Source organism: Plectropomus leopardus, chromosome 8 (assembly GCF_026936395.1).
Source record: "Plectropomus leopardus strain MGB_pleo_1.0 chromosome 8, ASM2693639v1, whole genome shotgun sequence".
Lineage (NCBI taxonomy): Eukaryota > Metazoa > Chordata > Actinopteri > Perciformes > Serranidae > Plectropomus > Plectropomus leopardus.
Genome location: NC_142183.1, coordinates 8,086,595 through 8,108,157, shown reverse-complemented (window position 1 = coordinate 8,108,157; position 21,563 = coordinate 8,086,595). Strand labels below are relative to the sequence as shown.

Sequence of the window (21,563 nt, the reverse complement as noted above, 5' to 3'; positions counted from 1 at the left end):
TCCAAATTCCAACTGCGCTTTTGACTGCAAAGTTTAAAAAAGTATACTGAGGTACATGTAAGTCAAGAACACTCACAGTACTTCATGAGCACATGATTAATGTACTAAAATATCTCTTATTTTTGATGTACTAACATTATACTTAATATTCTAATGATATGTCATTCATGCTAATAAAGACATAGGAAAATGCACTTGACTGTACTATTTGAGACACCATTAAGAGGCACTTAAATATGTCTCAGTATGCATTTTATTACTAACTTTGTGTTTTTTAAAAATAAATTTAAATCCAAATTTGTTTCTACGGGAAGTATGTTTTGATTAAAATATAAGTGCACTTGAAACACTTAACAAATTCAAATAAATTGTTCTTGAAATGATTGTTTAACCATTTGTATGTATCTATTTATGTTTTTATTTATTTAATCACAACACATACATATCAAGGCAATGAAAGACAGTTCAATAAAATGACAAAAAACAGGACAAAAAATAGAATACATATTTTACATTCTTGTAATGTTTTTTTTAAAAACACATTTTACTGTGATTATAAATACATCTGTCATATAAGTGTACTAGAAGTGAGCTTAAAATAGAGAAAAGTGCAGTTTTTGGAAGTAAAGCATCAGTAATAAACGATGTGCTAAAGTATATTTAAGTGCATTTTTAATGGTGTCTTAAAATAATGCAGCACTGGTGATTGTGATAGGTACAAATATGTTTCATAATGGCCTACCACTTATATAAATAGAGTTTAATGATGAGTTGGTCATTTTGTCAGGGACAAATATCCTCCGGATATGCCCACCACCTGCATAAACGGAGTTAAATGTAACGTAGATCAATCTGATATGAACAAATGTCTCTCAGAAAAACCTTTTGTCTCTTCTGACGAGAAAGCGTTCACACTTTAACAAGACTTCTCCTCGAGGAGTTGGACAAAGCAACACATAATAATCTTCATCACGCCATCATCATTATTATCGGATGTCAACACTGGACAAAAAAAGTGGAAACGCAAGCAGTCGGGGACAGTGACCTTCCATCCTGCAGTATATTATTCTGTGAAACTGCACTGTGGAAGAAACTAAGGTGAAACTTCAATTACCCTCTTGTCTGCTGAGATGAGACTTTTTTTTCCTTTTTTTTGAGGGGAAGAGGGCTGAGCCGCAGGTGAAAATGTTTAATCAGCTTTCGCTCTCACCGGGAGATAAAGTTGTTCGTTGAGCGCAGTGGAAGTCGGGGCGGACTGGGCTTTGTGTGGTTGCTACCACAAATCAATGCGGCCTTTTTGTTGGAGCCGACAATGAGGCTTTTCTGCAGGCCGATGTTATCGAGCAGCGATGGGTTTCCCCTCATCCGACTCATTGTGGAGCTTTGTCAGCAGCTGCACAATTGGCCGGGCACTGAGCATGTGTGCCATGACTGATACACCGCTATTCAATTAAAAACAGTATTTTTGGCATGAAGGCTGGTGTATGTAGCCATTTAGAGTGGAACAAAGCGAAATCTAACAACTCTTTTCAAAGAATTTTAATGACAAAACAATTAATGAAGCAGCTCATTGCTCATTTCCAGAGCATCAACTGCAGAGTTTGACAGAGGATTTCACTTTCTTAAAGACAAAGATTCATTTTTTCTTGTCTAAACATTTTGTTCCAGCACTCAACAGCAATCCAGAGAGAAATCCATCACGAAGAAGTGAAGATATCAATTTCCCCACTGACAGTAACCTCAGTATACTAGAACACTATGCAGCCGTAATGTCTCCAAAACAAAACCTCTCACTCAACTCTTGATATTTTGACCACTATTGCTCTCTCTGTGTAAAACCCAAAGCTGACAATAAATAAATTCAAAGTCTCTGTTGGTCAACAGAGTAGGCAGGTAAAGTGTGGGACATAAATGAAGACAAGAATTGAGGAAGATGACAAAAGGAAAAAGAATAAGAATAAAAATAATCATCTGTGTTTTGAATTTTATAAATATACCAAGATTTGTTGCAAAAATACAAGATCAAGAATAATATATTCTTTTAAATGAATCAATATTTTTGACATTGACACTTAATAAATGTGTCTAAATACTCAATAAATATTGTCTAAATCATGTTGCTGGCAGTATGGATGCATGTTGGTTTGACTCTGCAACTCTATGAAGGTTTTTATTATTATTATTTAACTGGTTAACGCAGTTTTCACAATTGACCATTGCATTATTTGCTAAACAAACAAATAAGCAACTAGCTGGTGCTGGGACAGACCAATGAGTATACATACAGTTGACAATGCGTCTCCTCTTCCTACCACTGTGCAAAAATGAAGCCAAAATTCCTGCCAAACAACCAATCGCAAGCAGCGTCATTGATTGAACAGTAATTGACACACAAAGCTGTCAATAATTACAAACAGGGTTTTTTGTTACATCAAGTATGTAAAACCAAACTTATCCGAAAAAGAAGAACTATCGATCCACTGATATGGAGGAGCCGGGGTTTATGATCTATCCTGCAGCCAGCGACCGGGGAACAATTGCCATGTTTTGGCTTCACTTTTACAGTCTATGGTGAAAACAGAGCTCAAAAATGACTCTAAATAAATGCTAATGCTGTTTCAGGTCTGCTGGATGTGTAAAACATAGATGTATGAAGAGAACTGAGTATATGATTAAAGTTACTCAGCAGGGCATAGAGCCAAAAAAATTTCCCCTTGCAGCAACCAAGCGACTAACCTCCCGTTTAACACTTCTCCAATGTGAATGAGGATTAAATTACTTAATTGAGCAGCTCCTCTAGACTTTCAAAGTTATCAGATATCTCTTTAAAATTGTAAGTCTATGGAGAAAAGTATTTTTGGTCAAAAAACCTTGCAGATTTGTGGTGTCATTGGTGAATTCTGTTTTACTCTTGTGTTTGTGTACCGTTAGCTGTTCCAGTCAATTTTTTGTTTTATAAGGCTCTAGTATTTTATATTGCCAGTATTTTAATCTCATAGAGACTTTAATTAAATAACTAACTTCACTGTTTATCTTAATATGTATTACAAATATACGAGTAAATCAGTATAATTATGTGCTTTGATATGCCAACCTTCACATCAGATCCATATAGATTGCGTCTCTACATTAATTTTTGGAGACCGGGCGCCTTTTGTACAAAAAGCATCTGGCAAGGATTCAGCAGATGAACCCATTTGTAACAAAACAAAATAAAGTTAAATATAGGCAAGATGTCCCAGTTACTGAACAACATAGTGAGGCATCAAGAACAAATTATAAAAGCTTGCTTGTATTGAACGTGTCACAATCACAGCATTACATAAATACTTCGGTTGTTAACGGAGACATAATGATGAATCACCAGCAGATGAATTATCTTTTTGCCGTCTAAACTGACTCAGTTCGAGTGAGGAAACAGATGCCTGCTTCAAGCTAAAATACAGCGTTCAGCTGCCACCTGTGGTGCGTAAAATACAAAGCTGTAAAATCCAAATATCATACAATCATTGTTCTTTATCGTATTACTTTATGTGAGATAATGATCTAATTTTCTGAAGGATGTTTGTGTATTTGAGACTAATAGCTAACTAATTAGCTGCAGATATACATACGTTAATTTTTAAGAACAAAGTCTTGAGGGATTGAGATGAAAAAATCCGCTGACATCTCTCAGATCTAAGCAAAAACAGCTCCTAAGTTTTCTCTTACTGTTTAAACCTTTTCTGAAATCTTCCCCGTCTTTAAATATTCTTCAAAGTACCTTTTTCGAATATTAAGCTGACATTGTGCTTCCAAGCATAACTTTCCATGTTCATCTTAAACTCCTCAAGAATCTGCATGAGCGTGCCTAAATGTATATCGGCTGAATGAGTTCACAATTTGGGCATTAAGAAAACATCTCGTAAAGTTTTCATTTCACGGAGGTGCTAAGTCACATTTTTCATTCATGAATCATTTCACTTCTAACATCTGACTAATATCTTCCACCTTCCTCTGCACCTCTTTCAAAATACACCAACAACTTCCTGTCCCCTCACGACATCAGGCTGTAAACCCTCGACGGGAAGCCTAATTCCTCCTCAATAGCAGCCGTGTGTTGGATTCACCTCTGGCGCGCCGGAGGGGATTATGGTTAATGTAGTTGTCCAATACAGAAGCAGAATTAGCCCTCGCTGATCTTCCTGTGTGGTTTCAGCTCAGGTTCATTGTGTTTTCGCAGTTGGAATCAATGAAAAGGAGTGAGATTTTGGAAAAAGGAGGATTTTTCCAGCATGGTATCCGAAGGGAAATGTTTAATGTTTTAGCTGTTTATACAAACAATGGCTGTCTGGATTGTTTGTGTTGCAAAAAGAGAAAAAAAACATAATCTGTGAGTGTTTCGATTCTGCCAGACACAGAAGCGTTCAAAGGTGTGTGTAATTATTGAGTGTTTTGGGATCTTGAGGCTCTGCAGGCTTGAATATTAATTGTCAGAGAAAAGATGGCATTGTATGTTTCTGCAAACCACAGATAAAATATGTTTGCACATTATTATTCAGGAGATACAGTTACATTTTAATGATGCTATGGTTAATGTGGTAGCACAAAAACACTTGGTTAGGGTTAGGAAAAGATCATGTTTTGGCTTAAAATACCAACAACATCTCAATAAAAACATCCACTTCGTCCCACTATTCTGGCTGATAATGCAGCAACGTTCCAATAAAAAATACAACAGCTTTTGTGCCACTATTACTGCAGGAAAGCAGAAATGTCTAAGCAAAAAAACAACTGTTTTTTATGCCACTATTCTGGCAGCAAACACAATGTCGGTAAAAAAAACAAACAATTTTTCATGCTGTTACCTTGGCAGGAAATGCAGCCATGTCTCTGTAAAAAACAAACAAAAAAGAACGCTTTTGTGCCACTGTTCTGTCAGAAAATGCAGATAACTCTTGATAGAAAAAAATCGCCTTTTGCTTTTCGTGGCACTGTGGCGGCAGGAACAACACCTGTTGGATAAAATGTTGATATGATACGAGCAAGTTTAACATTTCCATTGTTTTTTTTATAGAAATATTGTGGTTAAAAAAAAGACTAATTTCACCATGTATGAAGTGTTTTTGCCCTTTTAAAACCCGCCAATATGAAACCGCTCTGCTACTACACTGACACCTACTGTCATTAAGTTTGTTAAAATTAACCATTATCACAATCCCACCTTGTACTTGACAATGTAACCATAATAATCTTTTAGTGGCTCAGCAAACATTTTTTTAAAATAATTCTTGTGCTGAATTCTGATGCTGCTGACAAAACAACTAATCATAAAATGCTATCAAGACTTTATTTTGGAAGGACATAACATGCAACATAATTTGGTAATGCCAAGGCTGCCTCATTCCTTTTCTTTCCTGTGTGTGTGTGTGTGTGTGTGTGTGTGTGTGTGTGTGTGTGTGTGTGTGTGTGTGTGTGTGAAGCAGCTGTGGATCATGAGCTCAATCAGTGATATTGAAAACAGGTTTGCATCATGAGGAGCAGTGACTTATTGGACTCAAGTTGTGAAAGGAGGGGTGAAACTATGTTGCAGTGAATGAAATTCTGTTAATGCATTTGCATGTATGGGTTTGCATGTGTGCTTACAGGTCAACTGTGATTTCAGTACTAACTTTTTTACTATATTTATTAATTAATCCTTTCGTTTTCTTTGTATCTAGTCTTTAGCTCAAAATGTGCTCACCTGAGCAGTTGGTATATTCCAGGTGAGGCTGAGATGATAAAATGCCAGTCTCATGTATGAGACCAGTGTGTCTTGACTGTGGAAGCATGTTTTAATGTCACATTGCTTGTTTTGCACAGTTTGATGCAGTTCATCATTGTGCATTTTGTTTCAACACAAGAGAGAAATACCGCATTATGTACGCAGGTCTCCAGTCTCAGTATATCTTCTGTCTAATTGAAAACCGCTGCTCACCAGACCAGATCTCAGGCCTGTTTAACTCTAGAACCCCCTCAGGTAAATCCTAAACTTCGACAGACTGCTTTTCACCACTGTGCACCTTATAAAATGAATTAATTACAGAGGATATTAAAATCTTGAATGTCTCATTTACTGGCTGATTTTAAACGTTATGGCTTTGTTTGCTCCCCTTCGTCTGTGCTGTGCTCTGGTCTTTTACAAAGAGTTGATGTCAGTGACATTACCTGATTAAAAACAGGTTCTCTGTAAGAGGAGGTGGCAGCTTGCAGTGAGACTGCAGCTTTCATCTTTTTTTTCTCTCTCCTTCAGTTTTAACTTGTTTTGCTAAACTTCTTGGCATGGTTTGCCTGTTTCATGAATATTTAATCAATGCCGCATTTTTTTTTTTGCAGAAACTTTTGCCGATAGTGCTGCTTCCTTTAACCCTCAAGGTTTCCTGAGATTCTTTGTCTTTTTTATGTATATTTTCTAAAGCTGTTTTGGAAAAAATGTGTTAACAGCAGGCTGAAATATAAAGTATGAACCCCAAGCGGCAGCCTCTGGAGCTGAAAAATGAAGCCAACACTTAAGTGCCAAAAACTGCAGTTTCCCTAAAGGCAACTTAAGGCTGGTTCCAAAATCAAGTCAATCTCCACAGACCCCCATGTTAAAATGTTCACCTTTAAAGCAGAAATAAACACATTTTCAGCCTGGTACAAAAAATGGTTTTGATCTCTATAATTTCCCATTCATGACAACTGTAGGGGGGTGAATTTTTTATAACTCACATGCTAAAATATGTTTAAGACTCAAAGTTATGCACAATAAAGGCATAACTGCTCTAAGGGACAGGCAAGTGCTGTCTGTTGACAAGTTGCTACCATGGCAACAATGTTGTTTAGATGATGTAACTTTGGTGTAAGCTCGAATACACAGAGAATAGGCGCAGCTGTCACCATTTCAGTGTGTTTTCAGTTCATAATAAATAAAATATGCTAAAGTATAAAATATGTCTAAGTGTTGCTTTGATGGCCTAAAGGAGTCTCGTTCTGCATTTGGTTGCCCGTCTAACGTCTCTCTAACATGTTCTCAGTCTGAACTACTCTCTCCTATGATGTTTTAGGTGTCTTTGTGAGTCAGCAGTTTGGCTTTGAAGCCAATTTTTGTAGTGGCCAAACAGTGGAATTACACCTTCCAAGGCCCTGGGCCAAAAACACCTTCTCCCATTGACTTAAATTGTGGTCTAGTCTCAGTAAAATCAGTGGATACATTTTTTTTTTGACACTTTTCACCGTCACGATTTCATCCATTAAGTCAGATAACATTTTGAAGTCTAGAAGAGCAACACAATTAAATCTTATTTCCCTACTGAAGTTTGCAAAAGTGCTAAACTGGAAGTAGCCAGCTCTTGGTGCACCTGCTCTATGGACTAGAGCTGATCATCTAGGTAAATTTATAGACGTCAGTGGAATGTTTCTGGCTTCATGCCCACTGAGCAAATTTCATTGGAATGAACGGGGTCCTGCCGTCAACGCTGTATCCAGTTATCTTAATACATCCATGACTCACAAATCCAGCAAACCTGCAACTGCACTGGCTTTTTTTGGGAGTCGTGTTTTTAAACTTTTTTTTTAACCATAGCCTGTGTGACAAAGATCCAAAATGGCAATCCAAATACCATTTGGTGATGTCACAGAGGCTACATCCATTATTTTTAAGTATTAGGGAGGTGTTTTTGGACTATCTTTGAGCAAAGCTCTGAGGCCAGACACATTCAATGGTGTGAGTTCTAACAGACTATATTAGCAGGAAAAATAGTCTAATTCCCTCTATCAGCTGTTCTTCACATTGTAAATAAATCTGATACACCTTTATCTGTTAAATCTTTGTTGGTCGAGACACAAAATTTAAAAACCGTATCAACACATTGCCCCGCAGTGTGTCTTGTTGCCACTCAACAAAAAGGGCACAAAGGTGCTGATCCAAACTGACATTTAAAGTTTCTCCATCGGGGCTGAATATGCAGCCAAGCGTTCACTCATAATCTGTCACTGTCTTCTATTGTTGCATTTAAAAAAGAGAAGAAGATAAGATCTTCGTGACACTGAACAACTCCCAGAAACACAGTTAACTGTCAGAAATGTTCAACTTTGTCTACGACTGGCTTTGGTTCAAGTGTTACCCAAAGAGGCGTGACGATCTCTCCGGAGCATGTCTTTTTTTCATTTTTATATCAGAACAGATTGTCAATTTATTTTTAATTTCAGAAGCTATTTACTTTGCACAAGCAAACTTTGATTTTAAAATCCATTACACCACTGACCTGGTGTCTGTGAGAGTGTGTGATAGGTGACACTAACCAGCTCAAGCACTCATCTGCCGTGTACACCTGCTAGGAGTTCCTCAATGGGCCGATATTAAGCTTTAATTGAATCTCATTCTCTCTTGGAAGTGCCGGGGCACAGAGGAAATCTGATCTTTGACTTGGCGTCACTCCATAGCAGGTGGGATGCAAAGGAACTGCTGGTACACCAGCTGTCAGAAAGTTATCACAGAGACTTTGACATGTTGGCTTTGAGCTTTTCCTAAAACTCAGAGTCTCCTGCTATGATTATGATAACATTTCTACTTATTTACAGGATGTCTGTCTGCTCCAATGAAGACAAATCATTGGCAACAGATACCGTCTGCCTCTTAAACTTCCTGAGGGAAACAGCAACTTAAAATAAAGTGAGGTGCATTCTGCAACTATGGTCCACTTTGATCTGTAAACTTTCAGAGAATTAAATGCTTAATTCGAGAAGTGTATTGATACAATATTTCCAGTAAATTGACACTGGCTTTTCCTGTGTGGTGCCTTGTGGTTTTGTGTAGTGCTTGTGGGTTTGTCTTGGGTGTATGCTTGGGGGTTTCTCTGTGTGTCCTCCTGTGTTGCGGGGGCTGGGCGTGGCGTCCGGGTGCTGAGGCTCTGTGCACACTTCCTCACCTGAGCCTCATCTTTGATCACCTCCTCTGCAGCATATAAGCTCCAGCTTCACTCTTCACCGGTGCCAGATGGTTCCCACCTCACCAGTGGTAGATTGGCCGTTTTCTCTGAGCTATGTCTCTTGTGTTTCATGCTTTTTTTTTAACTCAGATTTTTTGTGCTCACTCAGTGCTCTTTGTGCTCTCTCCAGTGCCTTCCTTTGCCAAGCTCCAGCACCTCGCCGCCCAGCCCCTCGCCTCAGCCAAGCCTCTCGCCACCCTCAACACCTCGGACAAACCCCCGCTCTCTGCTCACGCTTCTCCTCGCCTCACCTCCACCATCAGCCCCTCCAGCCTCACCTGCTCTCACCTGCTTCCTCTGCCTTCATGCTCCCTGACTCCCATTCCCCAACGGCACTCCCTACCTCGCCATTCACATTATCATTAAAACTCTGTTAATTGTCCATCGTCCGTCTGTGTGTTTGCAATTGGGTCCTACCTTTCCCTTTCAGTACTGAGTGGCATAACATCCTGTATGTTTCTCCATAGCAGCTGGTAAAAAAAATAAGTGTTTTGGAAATGTTATATTGTCTTTTTCAGTGTTAGCCTTATATAAATACAAAAATACACAACATAAAATGTTGTTTCTCTCAATATTTGTACTTTTAGAGGAAAAATGAGCTCTTTAAAAATGACAGCCAATAAACATATTCTTCTTTGGAGCTATATGTCCTCCAGAAAAAGTTCCTAAATTTATATTTTGAATTTCATGGAAGAACAGACCGTTCTCATACAAAGTCATCAAATACTACCACTTTTAGAGTAGGCTGAGCAAAGTATTCCAGATGCCCCCTTTCCCTGCAACCTTTATGATCTCATCCTGGGGAATCCCAAAGCGTTCCCAGGCCAGATAAAATATATAATCCCAAAAATGAGACATGTCTTTGATTTTGGTCAGTTGTGACAGGGACACAATTATCATTATAGTTGAAGAATCACCCATTTGCCTTTAAAACTACTATTTTGAGTCTCTCCTTAATAGCTGTGAAAAATCAGAGTGCCTGTGATACACAGACTCAAGTACAGATTATCCTTCTGCATTTGGAGTATAACAAAAAACAAAGGAAAGAAATGTGGTTTCAAAGCTCCAGGAGGTTCAAGAAAAAAAGCCAAAGACGTGAGGAGACAGTGTAGGTCATGAGGGTGAAGGCAGCCTTTCTTGTAGGAGAGAGGATGGAGAAGACATCTTTCAAAGGACGATGAAACCCCAGTTTACAACAGTAAAGCAGCCGAGCGGGACATTCAGTATTTACAATGTGCAGAGAGCCTAATGGCATCGCATTAAAGACCTCCTGTAAAAAGGACTTGTTAAACGAACTGGCTCACCTTTAATTGCAGAGGATTCACTCAGAAAGTCCCGGCAGAGCTCTATAGCATCACTAACACAGCGGTAAGAAAAGGATCTCAACAAAGCCACTGTGGAAATCTGTTGCTTTTGACTTTCTTACAAGGATTTTTTCATACTTTTGCACTAAAAAATGTAAGTGCATTCTGATAAAAACAACACACTAAACACTGGACATCAAATACATGCAAAAGAAGAACATAGGAGCAGGATAACTCCACTTGAATAGGTACAGATTGATCACTTCATACCATATGGCATCCCTAAGTATATTCCTCTAAAACTAACACTATGCTTAACTAACCAGCTAAAACTTATTAAACTGTGCTGTTGAAAGATACTGTTGCTCTGTATTTTTCTCCTCATTTCCCAGCTGCAAAAGAATTTCTCCCTCCTGCTGCTGTACGAACAGAGTGGGCTGGGAGACAGAAATCTCAGCATATAATTAGGCCTTTAACTGATTTTGCTGGCACCCACTCCACAGAACATTTGAATAATGTTCTCAGTAGAAAATGAATCATGTATTTGGCTTTCTTAAAGTGAAATGCCACCTCGAGAAAGAATTGGCCTCTGTTCTAATCTTTGACAAGGGAGAAAGCTATACTTTAATAATGTAGAAGAAAGCTGCACTTTATAACATGTTATGTTTTATATGTGATTCAAACTTTTTTTAGATTCTTCTGGCACAATTTGTCTCAGGGTAAAAGCAACTGACTCACACTGGATTCACACCAGACACGGAAGCACCCTCAATATGTTGCACATTAAAAACAGTTCACATACTTTAAACTTGTGGAGATACACAAGCATTGTGTAATTTTACATGCAACATGTAACATGGATTTCATTGTGTTTTTTATAACTAGTTTTTCCCATGCAAAAATGAAGATGTAAATGACCATTTTCTGAAACAATGAGGCAATTAGGATGACTGATGATTTAGACAAATCATTTACTGATTTATTGTTATTGTGTAATCTGAAATGTAATTCAGGTCTCTCATTGTATATCAGATGTTCCGCTTTTGATACATACTAAACATCATTGAGAGTCTACAAGTGTTACCCAGCAAAGCTATGCATGCGTTTTGTGTTACAGTTGTGTTACAATAATTGGACCACAAAATGTTTCTTTGGGAAAAAACAACCCTCCTGTCAGAATCTGAATCTCAAAGTTGCTCTGTGAAGAAAAACTGTGTCACATCCCTTCCAATTAAACCTTCAATTCATCAAGAGCAGACTGTGATTTCCCGACAATGAAGGACAGAGAGAAATGTCTTCTAAACAGCAGCGTGAACGTCCCATCTCAAAAAGGCTCAACTCAACCTCTTTAGATCTTTTATTTCTTTCATCCCTTTGGTGTAAAACATCACAGACTAGCTGAGCCGGTGAACATGAATGACCTGCATACACTTAAGTGATGTTGGTGATTTTGAGTATTAAGTTAGATCTTTCATACCTCTAGAGTAGGGATGTCAGTTTCAGTTAATGTTGTTTTCCATAACCCGACACTCATTAACCCTTTGAAACCTGAGCAAAGTGGCTTGATTTCTTTCAAAAGAGGAGGGTGGCAAGCAAACCTAACAAGAAATGGCAAGTAATTAGCAATAAATTAGTTAAAATTACAGGAAAATGATCTACAAAAAATAAACAATGTTGAAAGAAAAAAAGCTCAAGAAAACGCCAAAAATGTATTTCCTTTATTTTTTTATACCATAATTTTAATTTTTTAACCATTTTCCATTGCAAAGTTGCTCTTCTATTTATTTTTTTTTTTTGCTGTATTTGTGAGAGAAATCAAAGACATTTTCTCAGCTTTAAATGCTATAAAAAGGCACCCGAATGCATCACAAGGAAACTGCTGTCAGTCCAGGATTTAAAGGGTTAACTGGTAACTAACCAATTCATTTTTTAGAAAAAAACAACATGAAATGAAAAAATTATTTTCTTTAGTCAGGCGCTCCATTGACTCAGTGAGCTTTAGCGTTGTGTTCTCAAGTGCTGTGCATTTACAGGTGGTGAATTTTAATGTTTTGTGTTGTTAATTTGTTGCCTTTTGAATTATTTTCTGTTGACTTTGATGAAAGACAGCTGGCTAGCTGCAACATGCTGAATGATAGTGTCCACCCTCCAGTCACCACTGGTTACCTAACATACAGCTTGGCTTTTCTGCACTGTTTATTCACAATTACTGCTGGTAACGCCATTCTGGCAATCGTCCGCAAAACCCATCAAGCATTGTTGCAGCCAATTTTTCCCAGTGGCCATTCATGATATTGCAGCAAACAAAATCACCTTTGGCCCAAAATGCATTTTCCTCATAGACTACTATTGAGTGTGTTTACATGGCCATTTATAATTGGAGCACATTTGTTTTCAGTCCTATAATTTCCTTTAGAAATGTCAAATTAGTCTGCACTGATTGGCCGGCTCCAGTGACTGTCTTTGACTGGACGAGTCTGATGGAGCTTCAGCTTCAGAGAATGTGGCAGAGTAGCTCAAACAGCTTATCCTTAAAATGATTAAGCTTCTCTCTGTCTCCATCTCTGTCTATTCTGTCACTTTCAGTTCCACATTTCTCTCTCTCTCTGGCTCTCTCTCTCTCTCTCTCTCTCTCTCTCACTCTCTCTCTCGCTCTCTCTCTCTCTCTCTCGCTCTCTCTCTCTCTCTCTGGTCTAATTCCTTCTCCTCTCTGACAGGTCTTGTGGGAGGGAGTGTGTAACAGTGGGAGTTAATTTAATCAGCATCATGCTTGGGTAAGGCAACCATTTCTCAGCCAGTCCACTCATTGACCTCCAGGTAATGCGTATGTGTGTGTGCACGTGTGTGTGTGTGGTGTGTGTGTGTATTCATGATTGACAGGAGGAGTCGATTGTATCAGCTCACTGTCCCAGGAGACCACAACTCTATACTCTGTCTACACCTTGTTTCAGCTCCCCGTGTCTTTAGTCTGAGCTGTTGGAGGTGGGTGGTTGTGGGTCTCAAAGTATCCAGCAGTGGTAATATTATGGGATGGCAGCAAGTATAGAGTCCACGACGACAGTGTATCTGTCTTGTCTGGTGCTTGTCTTGGCTTTTCTGTGTTTGTGTGTGCATCAGAGGAGGGGGGAGCTCAGCATGGTTGCTGTGTTTTGTAGCAGCCTCTCCACCTCTCTGTGTGAGTCTGCGAGTAGCCTGGCAGTCACTATCGAGGTTCATCTGTGACATACAGCACCCAGGGGTTTTGTTTCACCCTTAAATTGGCTTTCAAATGGGCTGAATGAGGAACCCTGCACAGCGTGAAGCATTATAATCAGCGTTAAGTGGTTGCACAGCATGAAATAGCATAAATTAGGGATTCACAGTATTGAAATGTTTTCCAGTAGCCAATAATTTATCTGGTCATTTTAGCTGATTCCCTTTTTTTGTTATTCATTTCATGCAATAACATCATTTGTCTATTTTCCACCAGTGGAGGTGACTTATTAAGTGTAACTCTGCTGTGTGGCACAGATGCAGAAAGCTAGAAAAACATTGTATTAAAAATGGTCTTGGATTATAACACAACACTGTTATAAAATGTCTGCAAGAACTGAATGGTAGTGAGCAGAATCATCTCCACTGAGTACATGATGTAAACAAATACTCTGTGAAAATACATTTATATCAATGGAATGTGTCATAATCCATTATGACAGAAAAAAACATGTTTTAAGTTATATTTGTTTACATATTGGCAATCTGGCATAATTAAAAGTATGCCAAATTAGAGCACCTCCTGTTTACACTGCACCCACTGATCTGCAGACAACTATAACTAGATTACTTTGGTTTTGATGAAAATATAAAAACACGATCTTTCTGAAGTTATAAGGAGCGTATTTTTTTTCTATGATTTCTAAGCAGATTCATGGGAAAATTATTTGCACTGGACACCAAAGATAATTACATCTAGACAGTCTAAGCCTCATTGAATTGGAAGATGTGTGTATCATGTCTTTGTGTTCAGATTTTGATGGGGTTATGACTCTGCCATATTTGTCACGAATTGCGGCAATCAAGTGTCAAGGGTTCTGAAGTGCCTCAACTCCATGAGCTGAGTATCAGAGGCACTGCTGAATTGCTGCAAGTGTTGACCATGTTGATAAGCGGAAAAAAATACTTAACTAAGTTCCCATTTTGTTAGATTTTCATTTCATTCTGTCATTTTCTTCTCAGTGGATGCATCCATCCATCCATCTATCCACTTTCCTTATCTGTAGCCAGGTTGAAGGGGCAGCAGGCTGAGCAAGGTACTCCAGATGTCCTTCTCCTTAGCAACATTTTCCAGCTGCTCCTGAGGCTCATGTCCATAGGCGAGGGTTGGGATGTAGCTTGACTGATAAATTTAAAGCTTTGCAATTCAGTTCAGCTCCCTCTTCAACACAACGGTCTGGTGCAACACACATAGCAATGCTGGCATCACATCAAACCGCCTGTCAAGCTCAAGCACTGTTTTACCTGCTCTCATGAACAAGATACTCAAACTCCTTAGCTTGAGGCAGTAACTCAATCCTAACCCAAAGGGATCCAACAATTTCTGGCAGAGAACCGTGATCTCAGATTTGGAGGCACTGACTCTCATCCTGACCACCTCAGACTTGTTGCAAACTGCCCCAGAGCATGCTGGAGGTCACAGTCTAAAAAAGGCCAACAGAACCACATCATCTGCAAAGAACTGAGATGCAACTTTTACCTCACTGGAAACAGGTGTAACGCAAGTTTGCCTGGCTCTTTGGTTTTTGTACAGATTAAACAAATGTGATAGATCTTGTAAAAGTTTCTGGTAGGGATATTTTGTTTTCTCTTGATAGAGCCACTATGCTGGCTCTTTCCCCCTGTTTCTTAAACTATGCTAAACTAACCAGCAAATGGCTGTATCTTTGTATTCAGTGTCCAAGCATGACAGTTACACCAATCTAATCATCTAACTCTTGGCAATTAAACAAAAAAAGCAAATTACTAAAATGGTGAAAAATCAAGTTAAAGAAAAATGGGCTATTATTACTGAGGTAAACCAAAAATATGCACACAAAGGCATTTGTAAAAAACAAATGATTCATCAAATCAGTTCTCAACACCAGCTCAATGAAGCATAATAATTACAACAAGTCCAACGTAAGGAAAAATTGATAAATACCCTCTGGAGGATTCATCCAAGGAGTTTGTGATTAGCATTTTTGATGCAATTCTCCTTTCTAAACACATTCTTTCAACCTGTCTCCTCCGCTAATTTCCTACATCTCCCACAATGCTCTTCAGCCACCCCCGGACAACATGCCAGACTTGTATTCAGCTACTGTACAATTCATGTGTAGGCGGAGAGTGCAAGACTAAGAGCGTGAGTCACAGTTTGAGAGCAAGGTGATTGCGACTGATGGTGGAGAAATATTGTTCTCTGATAGACCATTTCCTGTATGACTGTCAAATGTCAGTGCAAATGATTAATCTGGATGGAAGCTTTTGTAAAATTAGATTTTCAGGGACCGACACCAAAACCATCAGCCTTTCTTGTAGCTGTTAAGAGAAAAATACGTCCACTGCAGCTGCATTAGGGATATCTTGTTTATTGTGGTGTCTGTTTTTGGCCAGAGAAACAAGTAAGAACTACTACCCATAAAAACTGACACATTAATGTATCAGGAAAAGCAGTGCCTTCACACATTAATTAACTTACCATGCATTTGAGGCCTATATTCTTTCATTAGTATTCTACAATGATGAAATTCAGCGCTACTTATGCCAAGCACATAATGTTCACAAATGTATGTAAGGTGTCTGTGGGTGTCTGTAAGGTGTCTGTAGGTGCAGACAGAAAAGGAGACAGAGATGGTTTGATGCGACATCACATGATCAACAAGCTTGGGTTTGTCCCAGGCTTTGGAGTATGGAAGAAGATGTCTCACATGTCTCCTATCGCTGTCATATTGAGTTCAGGGATTCCTTTTTGGTCCTTTAATCATTGATGAGATATATACTGTATTAAACTCTGGGCTGCAGTGAACAAATAGATTTTTAGTTTTGACCTAACAAAGTTCCTGTTTTGGGAGTGGCAGTAGTTTCTTCTGTGTAATAAATTAGTAATCTGGGTAAGCTTGTCAAATCAGTCTCGTTGTTCTGATAAATTAAAGTTTGATGAAATTCACGGCTTTCAGCAGCACATTACAATGAAACTTGCACTTGAAGCATTTTATCCTTTCTGAAGGTGATATGTGTATTTAAACATTTTGCAAATCAAGTTCAGTTCATTGAACAGTGCAGGTGAGGTGTCATTTCAGGACTTCTGCATTTAAAGGAATAGTATGTAAGATTTAAGGGGATTTTGTGGCATCTAGTGGTGAGAATTGCAAATTGAAACCAGCTGAAACTTCTCCCGGTGACACATCCTTCGGTGTTTATTGTTCAGGAGGTTTTCAGCATGAGCCAAGTTATCCAGAGAGGTCTATGGACCCAGTGATTTTGATAAAATCACAGACTTAAGCAGTTCCACTCAAAGAAATATAGTGTTTTTTTCTGACACTCTTGTTGTGGAGGGGCTACAAGCTACAAAAACATGAATGCCCCTATCTAGAGCCAGTGCTTGGTTTGTCCATTCTGTGCAACTGTAGAAACATGGTGGTGCACGATGGCAAAATCAATGGCTGATGACTCATTCCATATGTGATATGAACAGCTCATTTTAAGGTAACAAAAGCATAGTCGTTATTTTCAGGTGATTATACACTAAAATATATATATATATATGTGTGTTATACTGTGAAGCCAATATATCCCCCCTAAATACACAGGGGGCCTTTAAGCAAACAGTGCAGGTTAAGTGTCATTTTAGGACTCCTGCATTTAATTATATTACCAGTCTAAATCCACTAAATGCAATCAATCTTTATTATATTCTATCTCGTGCATTCACTGCTTCTTCAGCATTCGCCCATGCTAATTTATTGTCTCTGTGACCTGTTGATTCAGATCTATTGCCATCTTCTGCTGGGTGCTGTCTGGTTTTAATTGCAGCCGTGTCCTGTAACCTCGCCTCTTACATGTATTTTTCAGATTCACTGCCTGTGTAAATCTTTTGAAAATTGCTGTGTGAACTACCCCTCCTCCTCCTCCTCCTCCTCCTCCTCCTTTGCCTCCTCTGCCTCCACCTCTCTCTCACATAAGGTCAAGACTGTCTCCTCACTGACTGGGATTGAAGTGCAACAGCACAACCTGGTGGAGTTTAACTTATCTGTTATAACTGCAAGAATAACCAAATTTTTCAGTATGTCTTGCCATTTATTTATGACTGTAGCATTCCTTTCTTGTACATTTTCTCCAAATGGCATGCTTGCTCCATCTTTAAAAAAATTTCTCCTTGGTTGTATTCCCCCTCCGCTTCCCATCCTGTCTGTCTTCCACTAACCCTCCAATCTGGCAGTTTTCTCTCTCTCTCCACCTCCTTATTACCCCGGCTAGTCTGTCTGTCCACCTCTATATGGGCTACTTGAGTGGGTGATAGTTAATGCATTAACAGCTGGTGCTTGACACGGTGTGCTTCAAGCGGCACAAACTGTTCCTCAGCAGCACATATTTGGCAGATGACTCATTATATCTGGATCCTTTTTTTTTGATCCAACAGCTAACTGATGATGTGATGCAGTAATGGAGCATCAATAAAACTGCAGCTGGAGGAACAATACAGAGTGGGAGGGTTGTGGTTTGATGATTTTGACACGATTGCAGGAGCAAAATAAATACGGACATAAATCCATTTGTCTAAGATTTGAAGCTCTGTCTGCTATCCAGTGTTGGAGATATTTAAAATGTCACTGATGCAGTTGGTTAGTTGGCTAATGGCCAAAAAGGTGCAGGCTAAACTAATTAAGCATCAAATCACTGCTTTAAAGGAATAGTGTAATATTCAGTGTTAACAACATGCTCTCTTCCCAGCTCGTCACATGGTGCCACTCTGTCAGTGACCTTCTGCATCTTCTTTTGACAAATTATTTGTCCTTCTGCGTCAGCTGTTTACGCTCCAGGATGCTGTTACTGTGATGTCAACAAATGCACATGGTGGGATGACACAGCACGGTCCCTAAATTTACACAACAGCGTGGACTGTCACGGTGGTAGGGATTAGGCAACAAGTCACAGATGGTTAGGTTTAGGAAAAAGAGGCACATGGTAAGGTATAGAAAAACATACACACACATTTAAGCGGAAAGAAAACTCTGGACTCCTGCACAAAGTCAGTTGTTTGTTAGACCAATCCACCTCCCACCCCTCCCCACACTGCCACTCTGCAGGGTGGTGTACACACGCTGAGCATGGTGGTTCATTCAGTCTGATCACATTTCCAAAGTCAAGAAAAGCCACATAATTGTATCCTCAAGATAATGGAGGGCCACACCACTGTAAGTCTGTAGTGTGCTGGTTCTGTTGCCCCACAATGCAAAAAAAACTCAAACGGCAAATATTAAGCTTAGTTTTTTTACTCAGCAATTTTCATCAGAACTAAAAGGGCTTCTCCGCCCCTTTTCTCCACCTGCACTTCATCCCCTCGACAGTCTATTTTGTGTTGTCCTGGTTTTCAGTTCAGTCTTTGTTTGAGCCTTGTTCAAGACGAATGAGTTTCTCTTCGTTGTTTCCATGCTCCAACCTGAGAATAATCTGTTTGAATTCTAGCTGTTTGCTGTCTCCCGCATTAGCGTCCAGCTGCTCTCTCATGACAATTACTTCTGAGTCTTGCAGACAGCTCCTTCACAAGTGTAAAAAGAAAAGTCACCATTTATCCATACTCTTAGCTCATTAACTTTGTTGCAAAATAGTTTTTCTCCAGCATTTTCAATGGAGAGCTGTTCAACCCATGTTCATACATCTTAGTAAATAATAATTTAAATGTTTTACTCTTCTTTTAAAAACTCTTCACTCTCCCTGGTTACAAGAGAGGGAGCCCCACCCCCATACATCACTGGTATAAACAACATCCTGCTTTGGCTACACAGACAATACCAATATATGTGGAATTGGTTTTGTTATTTTCAGAATATTTTTGACAAATATATTGCCAAAGCTATCCTGTAACATAGTAGTTTGTTTACATTGTGCTAAGGGATCCAGTCATTTATGAAAATAATATAAGATGTGGGTGGATTATTGTGGTGTGATTTTTTGGCACAACTCTTCATTCCTAATGTAAAATGGTGCTGATGAGACTGATGTTACTTGTTGTGAGAGAGACATTAGATTAGTACATAAATTAAATCCTGACACCCATCTTACCCGTGTATGGGTTTCCTGAGTGCACTGGATATCAGAGGATGTGTAGCATGTGCATGAAACATGATATCGTGTTTGCAGTGCTGCAGGTGGGAGGACGCAATCTCATTCTGACTGCTGCATGATGGATGTTCCCCCCACAAATCCAAGGATTCAGCCCTGCCCTGTGTCAAGTTCAATCCCCAGAAGCCATGACATCTCTCTTTCTTTCTCTCTGCTGTCTTCCCTCCATCTTGCTATATTTGTGTCTTTGTGTCTTTCTCTCTTGTTCATTCCCTTTGACTCTGTCTGTGTTCGCTGACACCGTTTTTGAAGATAGCCTTTTCTTTGTTCTCTTGTTTTTCTGTCGTGGTATCCAGTGAGAGGTGGGGGTTGTGTGTGTGTGTAGGTGTTGGTGCCTTGAGATTGTATTTGTATTGAAGAGTTTTAACCCCTTAACCCTCAGTTTCCTCTTTTTATTCCCCCTTACATTTATTCGTCATTTATTCCCCAGTCTCACAGGTATATTCTGTATAAGTTTGTTATGTTATTCATTCATATTCATATTCATTCATTGAAGCTATATCATGTTAAAAGTAAGCAAAATCGATGACTCCATGTTCTCCTTCTATATTTTCCAAAATTTAGTTTGAAATGTTATAACTTGAATATAAAACGATATATTTTTAATGTTATCATTTTGTTGCACAGCATGAGGTGTAATAAGTGACCCACTTTCAGGCCACAACTTATTTGAGACTAAGAAGATACTCTCATATGTGTTCATTTGCTCTTGCCAGCAACAGTTAGTTAGACTATATCTAATTTGTTTAATTGCTTTAAAAAAATAATAAATAAAAATGCCCAACCAAGAAATAGCCAAATTGTCTTTTTTAATGTTTTTTTTATAGATTTAATAAAAGATCTGCTAATTAGTGATCATCTGACCCAGTTCAGACCAAAGATATGTGGTGAGAGGAATTGAAAAATGCAACTTGCAATGCATCGGTCTGCAAAATAAAACCTAATTTGTAACATAATTTTAAAAATGCAATTCATTATAAATATAGTTTTTCACTAGCTTTTTTAAAAAATTGTCCAAATCTACAAATTTCTTTCAGTTTGTGGAACATTTCTCACCATGTTGCTCATTGACCTTTTCCAGTGTTTGTTGAAGGAAATCACACCAATTTGCTCAGGGTTTGAAGGGTTAATAATTGTGTAGGGATTCTGAAAGCAGCACAGGAAAAGTGACGTTTCTCGACGTTTCAAATGGTTAAGGTGTGCTAGGAAGTCTTCTTATCCAATTTTCTGCAAGTAGGCAAGTGAGTGTGCTTCCCAATATAAAAACTATTCTTCTATGGAGTTGAACGTTTTAAACGGGTCATAAATTAATTTTAAAATCTGTCATTATAAGTCATTTTTATATATTTTTTCCTGCATATTCAGTCTCTGTGGTCACTCACACCCCCTGTTTTCTCCTCTCCTCTGAGAGATTAACGTAGTATTGCCATTCTTCCATTCCCTCCTTTCTCACGTGCTATCTCCCCCCTTCCCACTATCTCCAGTCCTGTTATTATTCCCTCCAGTCCCCAGAGGGGGAGAGAGGAGAGGGGAGGCCCTGCTGCCGACTTTGTACTGTCCAAATGTTATTTCATCTCATTCATCAGTGCCAGCTTCTAGCCTCAGCGGAGAGGCAGGATGCTGGTGAGAGGGAGGTGATGAAAGCGCTGTGATAGACAAGCTAAATTACCGGCGGTCCCAATTCTCTTTGGACCTTTTTTTCTTGGATAGCATGAAATCTGTAGTTTCATGATTCCAGTGTTAATTAAGTCTTCTTGAGATGTCACCTGAAATATAGCAGCACTCACAAGGAAAAAAAATCCCACTTTACAAATAGGATTGTGGTAAATGGACATTGTCTCCCTTTATGATGAAGTTTTGCTGTGTATAAGTCCAAAAGGCGACTCAAATCCGGTTTACTTGAATGACTTCTCAT

General features: G+C 38.9%; 1 long non-coding RNA gene across 1 annotated transcript; it reads left to right on the top strand.

Annotated features, from left to right (window-relative positions):
- The first annotated feature begins 5,804 nt into the window (after nt 1–5,804).
- On the top strand, nt 5,805–9,411 carry LOC148188843 (uncharacterized). Its single transcript, XR_015777121.1, has 3 exons — nt 5,805–5,998; nt 8,581–8,671; nt 9,118–9,411. It is a non-coding gene; the product is annotated as an uncharacterized LOC148188843 (long non-coding RNA).
- The last annotated feature ends 12,152 nt before the right edge of the window (nt 9,412–21,563 follow it).